Source organism: Lutra lutra, chromosome 12, assembly GCF_902655055.1.
Source record: "Lutra lutra chromosome 12, mLutLut1.2, whole genome shotgun sequence".
Taxonomy (NCBI): Eukaryota; Metazoa; Chordata; class Mammalia; order Carnivora; family Mustelidae; genus Lutra; species Lutra lutra.
Genome location: NC_062289.1, coordinates 43784399 through 43794205, shown reverse-complemented (window position 1 = coordinate 43794205; position 9807 = coordinate 43784399). Strand labels below are relative to the sequence as shown.

General features: G+C 33.4%; 1 pseudogene; it reads right to left on the bottom strand.

Moving 5' to 3' along the window:
- Window positions 1-2901: 2901 nt before the first annotated feature.
- On the bottom strand, window positions 2902-3792 carry LOC125081744 (U2 small nuclear ribonucleoprotein B''-like; annotated as a pseudogene).
- Between the last annotated feature and the right edge of the window lie 6015 nt (window positions 3793-9807).

Below are 9807 nucleotides of genomic sequence, written 5' to 3'. Positions count from 1 at the left end.
AATGCATAAAATGAAAGCTCCTGAACATTCTGGATACCCAGTCAGAGTTAGCCATATAGAATAAACCATGTAGCAAGGAAGGGGAAAAAGAATTTAACACATCTTGAGAAGTTGGAGTTCAAGGGAACAGAGAGAGAGACATGATGTTCTCTTGGACTAAAGCAGAGCCCTCTCTTGTGTAAAGTAAGCAGAGGGAAGACAGGGGAATAAAATTTAAGATAAACACCTGAGGGGTCCTTGCTCACAGTCATCATGGAATATAGTCACGGATTTCAGATACTTAGAGAAACTGCCAACCTGTGAAACAGAAAACTTGGACTAGGCTCTCTTCATTAATATTTCTTCTCTTCTTTTCCTTTGAGAAAAAAAAAAATATTAGTTTTCTTTTTCTTCTACTTTATTTTTTTGTTGTTGTTTAGACTTATATAATTCAGCCTCATTATAAAGAACTCAAATTAGAACACAAAGAAAAACAATCCTCAAAATAACCTTGGTTATTATTAAGTTAATAATGTTCAGACCTTGGTCTCTTTATATGTACAGTTAAGAGTAGACACATGAAAAGACATCTGATAGACAAACAAAATGTTCCTAAACAGGATTGCACTATGAAGCCTCATTCAAAAAGATTAGTCTACTTATTTTGACTTGATTACTAAAAATGAAGAAATTAGAGAAATTACAAACATTTTGATAAATATTTTCTATGGATACCTATAAATTAAGAGAAAAAAACAGGAGAAAGTCTATAAGGTTGAGATCATTGTGTTTTATTTCCTGAAACACATTTTTCTGTTTTAGGCAGGTGCTGAAAGACATTTGCTACTTACACACACATTCTCCACCTTCCCTTTTAAAACACAATTTTTAAAAATTGTTATATATGTTAATTGTCCAATTTTATAACATTTGTATTCTGTTCTATAAAAATAATTCTGTATTTTTTTCTTATTACATTGAGCTTTTGATGGGCTCCATTTTGTGTTAGAGTTTAATTAATGAATTAATATGTAATTAATATTTTTAAAAGATGACCTTATATGTGGCAAATTCCCTGAAGGTGAGAGAGTTTGAGAATGTCTGAGTTTTACTTAAATAGAATCCTGACTCAGTCATAAGCAAATGGGAGTTCACCATTTCTTTTCTTAGTCTGTTGCAGAGTTGAGCCTTTCTTCTACCAGTCCTTTCTGGAAACATGAAGAATCTTTTCTTTATTTAATTATTTCTTTCAACTATGTAAATAATTTTAAAAGTCAAATAGCCTTACTATGCTTACAGTGAAAGCTTAAGACTTTCTATTGCCCTCTTTTAATCATTGAGGTCATACATTTAACCTGAGAGCTGTTTTTTCTGCCAGTTGCCTCCATACTATAAATCACATTTAAAAAATTTTTGATTTGAGTATAGTTGACACACAGTGTTAACATTAGTTTCAGGTGTACAACACAGTGATCCAATGTCTCTATACATTATGCTGTGCTCAGCACAAGGGTAGCTCCCTTCTGTCACCATATGACACTATTACCATATCACTGACTATATTCCCTATGCTGTGCCTTTATAATTCACATTTTTATATTATCATTTCTTGGCCTTTCTGTTTTAGATTTTATTTAATAACTTTCTATTATGAAAGATCTATATTTGCTTCTCTTTGAGGTAAATACTTTCTCTCCTTTGATGTTCCTAATGTAGTTTATATATCACTCTTTTTTGAATTAATTTTAATGTTCATGAATTTATGACAATGCAAATATTATTCACAGCTAAAAGAAGTATTGTACTGTGATTACAATGACTTTTCTTAGGGAATGTTTTATTTGTCCTGGAATTAATGACTGCCTTGATTTTTTAAATTTTCTCTGTTTCCTCTATAATTTATTAATCACCAAACTCTTTGACCTTACTGATGACCTAGAAAATACATTGAAATACCTCATTTGCTCTATCATGAACATTAACTTCTTGGCAGTATCCTTCCTGGAAGTCACCACCCTCCAACTCCTGTCTGGATTGTTTGTCTTCTAAGAAAACAGTTTAGCAACGGTTATCTTAGGTTTTTGCCTTCGCCATGTTCCTGTTAGTTTCCTTTGTGTTTCTTTTGTATTGGATTCTGTGCTTTCTGTGCTATGTCTTCCTTAGTTTAATTCTTTTAACTCTTGTCAGTTAGTTACTTTAACTGTAGTGAATTCATTATTTTGACTGTAGTAAATCTTGCAGTTACTTTTTACTGGTAATGGATCGAAGAGATACTTTTTGAGGACTTACATATGAGAAAACATCATTATTCATCCTTCACAATTGACTAGTAGTCTGAATGGGAAATTCTAATTTGAGATTATTTTCCCTTACAATCTTAAAGGCATTATGTCATTGCTATAGGTAACAGTGATTTGGACATAAAACCCATGTGAATTTTGTATTCTGATACTTTATTGGATACCCGTTTCCCCTCTTCACTTTCTTTCCTTCCTTTCTTTCTTTCTTTTTTTTTTAAGAATCAAATCGAAGTTTATTGAACAAAATTAAGGTCTTTTTTTTTTTTTTTAAAGATTTTATTTATTTGACAGACAGAGATCACAAGTAGGCAGAGAGGCAGGCAGAGAGAGGAGGAAGCAGGCTCCCCGCTGAGCAGAGAGCCCGATGCGGGGCTCGATCCCAGAACCCTGGGATCATGACCTGAGCCGAAGGCAGAGGCTTTAACCCGCTGAGCCACCCAGGCGCCCCAAATTAAGGTCTTTATATCTCATAGTTCACTAATGCAAAACAAAGGCTAGGCATTGTTTTAAAATCATTCACAAACATTTAACCTTCACTCCCCCACACACCCACTGGTAAAATGGCCCAACCAAATGTTACCAAAACAAACACTATACATAACACCAAGTCCCATAAAGACCACTATCTCTTATGTAATTTCTTGGCATAGGTGATCTTCATGGCATGGGATGGTGTGATTTTTAAATCCTTGTAAAGCATCCCAGCAACTCCAGCCTGTCCGTCATTTTCAAATTCCATGAAAGCAATGCCATACCTCCAGGTACCAAATGTACTTCCTTGAATCCAGGAAAATGAGTAAACAGCATGGATCACATCATCTCATTAGTTTCTTCTGAGAAACAATAAAGGAATAAAGTGTAGTGTGGAGGGTAATCAGGGATCTGAGGATTTGGTGTTGAATTTCCTTGGGTATTTGCTGCATTTTGGTATTCACTGACCAGGCTTTTTGTGTGAAGTTGTAAAGAGTTCTTCAGTTTTTGTGCTTCTCTTTTCCTTCCACTTTGTCAGCAAAAGTAATACAAATTATAGATAGTATAACAGAATCTCTTTTTGCATCCTGGATTTGCATTTGTTTACCATAAAATGGAAATCCTTGTAACTGAAGGCATTTGTGGGTGAGCCCAGTTCCTTAAAAATAACAAAGGCTTGCCCCCTCATCTTCACTGTCTTTAAAGCTACAATATTTACCATGTGATCAAATTGAGAAAACAGGTGGGCGCCTGGGTGGCTCAGTGGGTTAAGCCGCTGCCTTCGGCTCAGGTCATGATCTCAGGGTCCTGGGATCGAGTCCCGCATTGGGCTCTCTGCTCAACGGAGAACCTGCTTCCTCCTCTCTCTCTCTCTCTCTCTCTGCCTGCCTCTCTGCCTATTTGTGATCTCTCTGTGTGAAATAAATAAATAAAATCTTTAAAAAAAAATTGAGAAAACAGGGAATATAGGGAGCTTTTCTTCTTTTTTAATTTTGTCACTCATATTGTTGATATCAACTGTAGGATTTGGTCTGATATCCATGTTTTGGGTTACAATGTTCCAATAGCCTGAGGCCCATGCTGGTCCTGCAAAAACTGAAATCCCCTCTTCACCTTCTTAAGGCCATTAAAATCTTTATTTTATTCCAGAGATTCTAAAATCAAGTTATATTGTTACCTAATTGTGAGTCTCTTTTCATTCATTTTGTAACCTTCTTAGTGGACACTTTTCATTCTGAGATTCCACATTCTTAAGCTTGATGAGATTTCATGAAGTAGTTCTATGTCAATTTTCTCCCTTCCATTTTCTCTTTCTGTAACTCATGTTTTTGGAACTTTTGGACCCCAGGCTGATCCTTTATTTGTTTATTTATTTGTTTATTATTTATTTTACTTTAAAATTTTCTTCATCTTTTGTGTTTTTGCACTTTCTGGCGGATTTCTTCTATTTTGTCCTCTGCTCCTTGGAGTTGCACCAAACCAATCCTAATTCATGTTTTCCTTATTTCTTTCCTTGACTCAGATCATTCCTCTTGGCTGACATTCCACCTTCCTACCCCTACCTTTCTCAATTCAGCGTCCATTGTGGTGTCACATTGATCTTTCTAAAATTTAAGTCAAACTATGTCATTCAAAAAATGTGAAGGCTTCTGGTTTTATCTCATATTAGCCTTCAGAGTATTCCTTGAGTGTAGAACAGAGGACTAATATTTTCCAAACATCCATAAACCAAGTTCTACTTTTCCTGTTTATCTGCTTCTCTTCTACCTCAATTCTTGATCTCTTCCCTTAAGACTTACCTCAAATATCATTTCTGTGAGAAAAAAATGAAATAATTATCTCTAGATCATCTGAACCTCCATACGTACTTTATGATACTTACCATATTCTATCCTGCAACTTAGTTATTAAAACACTTGTCTTATTCTTCTCTTTGCTTTCCTCAGTAACTCTAGTTCCTTGTCTTTGTTTTCTGCATAATGCCTAGTAAAGAATCAGTGATCAACATGTATTTATTGAATAGAACTGAAACTCAAACTATAAAGGATAGTACACTAAATATCTATTTTGTTCTGAAGTATGAGAAAAAACAAATTAATATGACTTCCAAATGAGGATAACTTATAGATCAACTATGAAACTCTATTATATATAATTATAAAATTATGATATAATTATAACATTATAAAAACAATTAAATATTTAATTTATTTAGAATTATAAATAATAAATTATTAAAATATAATTAGAATTATAAAAATTATAAAATTATGAGAAATTTATTATCCAAAAAATTGACCCTCTAATTATAGGATGCATACCAACTAACAGCAGACTAACAGGAACCCAAACCTGCTTTCTCCCAGGATAATGTTCAATCAGGTAAATAAAACTGCTTTGACACAGCTGAAAATGCAGAAATGGGATCTTAGCTGGGCTATAGCTTGCCCTCCCTGCTTTTGGTAGTCACATATAACACAAACCCTTCTCAGTAAATCATGTTTAAAATGCTATGCAACACTGCTTAGTAAAGGGTGGTAAAATAAAAGCAAAGCACAGGATCATTTTTACCCCAATTTCCTTTCAAATTAATAAAATAGATGGGAAAGTCATCTCAAACTTAATCAAAAGAAAGAAGTACAACTTCTTGTCATAAGCTTAAAAAGGTGAGGGCCACAATAAACAAAAATGTTTGGTGAGTCCACAGGGGATCGTAAATCCACTCCAATCTCCATTAGAAGTGGCAAATCTGTAAAATCTGAGCAGTTTTTACAATATTCCAATATTGAAGAACAACATATGGTATGATATTCTCTGGTGTAGGATTGGAGCACAATGTATCTGTCAGAGGAAAGCTATGTTGTAGTGAGAACAATTCTGATCATTCATACAAGATTTATATCATCTTAATTTGTTTCATATATTTTCAAGAGCTTCTTATTTTGTGCAAGCATCCATCATCTCTTATGCATGTGAAGCTTAGTCATGTCAAGGGAAACAAGTTTGAATTTGTTTCCATTTCACCTATACCTTACAAGTCCCTGATGGTTAGAAATATTAAGTATATAACTAAAGACAAAAGGATCTTTTTAACAAAACAAAATATGCAAATATATTTAAATGATCAGTTCTTCATATTTATATTTTTCAATAATATCTGTAAAGCAGTAGAGTATAATGGCTTAAAAAAAGACCATTAGGAATCATATATTTGGCTTCAAATCACAACGGTTGGCCATTAAGTATTAGCAAAGAAAGTTCAGGCCAGTTTAAGAGCTTCTGTAGAATTCTGTTTCAAAAGAGCAATGGCTTTCTTATAGTAATGTAAGGATGAGGTGAGATAATGTAGCAAAGTGATTAAAACTGAAAGCAGAATTCAGTAGGTGCTCAATAAATAATGGTGATTGTTATTTTCCCTGCTTAGAATTTCATTGTGGTAGATGTATACAGAAAAAACAAAAACAAAAACAAAAACCACAAAACTTCTTTTTCAACAGTAGACACATAAATAAAATTGTCTTGACTAATTTAGCATATTCAAATAAAAATTACCTTACAGTGTTGCAAAATTTTGTCCTATTAGTATACTTTTTGTTGTGAGTTGCAGGGAGTTAGGAAATCCATTAGGAGCTATTATTGAAGTCTTCCTGAGAGATAATGAGATCTGTTTAAGGAAGAGTATTTATGTTGTTAATTGTAAATGTTTTCAATTGGTTAATTTTAGATTTTGAAACATAATACAGTTTCAGTGAGATAAACAGGAGCTGTGTTGAAGATGGATACTGTTAAAAACTTCAAGAACTCCCATCTGAAATTGTTTATAAACTGTAATATCAGCTTAACAGCAAACTGCATTTTTTAACTTGGGAATAATTTTTATATCTCAGTAATGTTTTGAACATTACATTATAATGAAGTTCTCACTGTATTACATTAAAGTCAAAGAATGAAAACTTTGAGAGCTTAGAAGTTCCACATTTTAAGCAGATGACAATATAGTTAATTTTAGAGGTTTATCATTTGCTAATACCACTGAGTTCAATACAGATTTAACATCCGTTTATGTTAAGCATGTTTCTAAAGCATCTTTTAAAATATATTTTTGTCCTCAGACATTTTCATATCTCAGATAATGAATGTTTCTAGCTTCTCTGAAGTTATCTTGTTACACTATGAAAATTTCTATTCCAAATAAATTGAAATAGATATGAAATAAAGGAGAGAATTGGGCAGAAAACCCCAAATTACTGGGCATCAATGTGGACTTTTTTTAAATTAAGATTTTATTTTTTTACTTTTTCTACCAAAATTGTGGAGAAGATGTAGAGATTTTCCATGTACACCCCGCCCTCACACATGCATAGCCTGTCTCATTAGCAACGTCTGGTACCAGAGTGGTACATATGTCACCGCTGCTGAACCTTCACTGACACATCATTATCACCCAAAGTCTAGAGTTTACATTATAGTTCATGCTTGCTGTTATATATTCTGTGGAGTTAGACAAGTGGATAACAACATGCATCCATTTTTATAGTCTTTTTTCTGCTCTAAAAATACTCTCTGCTTTCTCTACTCCTCTCCCCTGGCCCTCAACCCCTGGCAAACACTGATCTTTTTACTGTTTCTATAATTTTGCCTTTTCCAGAATGTCCTGTGTTGTGCTTATACCATATGTAGCCTTTTCAGGTTGTTTTCTTTCACTGAGTAACATGCATTTAAGACTCCTCCAAGTCTTGGGGCGCCTGGGTGGCTCAGTGGGTTAAGCCACTGCCTTCATCTCAGGTCATGATCCCAGGTCCTGGGTTCAAGCCCCGCATCGGGCTTTCTGCTCAGCAGGGAGCCTGCTTCCTCCTCTCTCTCTGTCTGCCTCTCTGCCTACTTGTGATTTTCTCTCTGTCAAATAAATAAATAAAATCTTAAAAAAAAAAAAAGACTCCTCCAAGTCTTTTCATGGTCTGATAGCTCATTTCTTTTTAGCACTGTATGGGAAGGTTGGTTTTCAAAGTCAGATTTACCTTGTTAGTTTGAATGATGTTAAACGTTTTTTTAATTTTAAATAAGATATTTTAATATTTCATAAATATTTCTTAAAATATACTGGACAGGAGAATTTATACTATAGTATAGATTTATTTTGAAAAATAATTCATGAAATGAATAAAATATGAAGAAAAAAATCAAGACTTGATGGCTTCTTCATTAATAAACTTTTAGATGACTGATGTCTTCTAAATTATGGTAAATTATTTTAAAATCCCTTAACTGAAAATGTTAATTTTTAAAGCTTATATATGTGTATCTATATAATATTTAAAATTAATATATAATATATTTATATATATGTATAAATATATATATATATGTGTGTGTGTATATATATATATGTATTTGATGGAGAGAGAGACAGAGAATGTGATCAAGGGGAGGAGCAAAGGGAGAGGGAGAAGCAGACTCTGTCCTGGATGCATAGTCCAATGCAGGGCTTGATCTCACCACCTTGAGACCATGACCCCAGCCAAAATCTAGAGTCCGACACCTAACCAAATGAGCCATCCAGGTGTCCCTGAAAATGTTAATTTTTAAAAAACAGTTACACTAAAATGTTTTCTTTTGCCATGTAATCATTACTTTTGGAGGAGAGAAACTAACATTTATTTTTTATTTTTTCTTGATAATCATGGGTATAAGTACATTGTAACTTAAACACTAGCAGAAGAGTCACCCTAGGGAAGAAGAAGTATCAACCAAATAGACAAAATGGCTATCTTGAGCCTTTTAAAACAATCCTATATTTCAGATCATTGTTCATGTGAGTGAAGGGTGGCAGAACACGCCATCCTCAAAATATGTCTCTTTGGCATGAGGATTATTTTGAGTTGATTATTTTGAGAAAGGATTCACAAAAGAATCTCTGAGAATAGAGTAGAAATTATTCGTAAGGGAAATTTCCATTTATAAAGGAAATCTCCATTAGTAAGTAAGGCTGTATCAGGCAGAAAAGAATGACTAAATCACAAGAAATTCTTATCGGTGGAGAAGACACCAACTTGAAATTTGCATAATTAACCTTACTTTTGTTTACCATGCCTTTCCTGGTTACCTCCCACAACTGGTCTCCCCCACACTCTTCTTTCTTTTGTTGAGGACAGTATTTAAGGCTGAATTCTACGATGCCTCTGACCATTTTCATTTTCTCTTGAGTATTTCCCATGAATACATGAAATATACATATTAATAAAATTCTGTTTGTTTTTCTCTTGTCAATCTGTCTTATGTTACAAGGTTCCCAGTTGAGAAATTAAAGGGGTAGAGGGAAATTATTTTTCCTCTACTACAGTTTAACAACTTTCATTGAAATCATTTTGAAATGAACTATTGTCCAACCAAATAAGTAGAAAGAAATATCTTCTGTAAATCAATGACATGGTTTTGTAAAAAAATAAAGAATGGACTACATATAAATATTTGATCCTATTACATATTGCTAGGGAAAATATCTTCTTATTTTAAAACTAACATAATTATCATTAACAGATAGTTTTCAAAACCCAAAAATAATTTATGTCTCATCACTTCATGTGATAAGTCAATTAATTTCGTTTTCAAGGTGAGTATGATATTTGAAGCTAGTTCATCTTGGTGGGTATGGTAGAAATCATATTTCTGAGCATCACATAAACTGCGAGTCTTTTGAAATTTTTGAGTGTCTCTTTGGATTACTGACCACTCCTGTTTTGAAAGCTTCTCAGGGAAAAATAATTTTGGCCATTACTTTATGAAATAAAATGCTGGGAATTTAAAAACTGTATTTATTCAAGTGTTTGAAAACAAGTCCAAAGTTATTTCCTAAAGAAAAGTCTATATTTGAGTGTAGTCACCTGTGGCAGAAGTGCTACATCAGTATTCCTCTGCCCCCTTCATTCCAATAAGAACCTCAATTTCTAAGCGGGCATTTTGCCCACCAGCTGAATATTTATTCTCAGGATCACTTGAGGATAAATATAGCCAATGACCAAGTTTTGGCAGAGATGTAATTGGAAGCATTAGGTGCAAC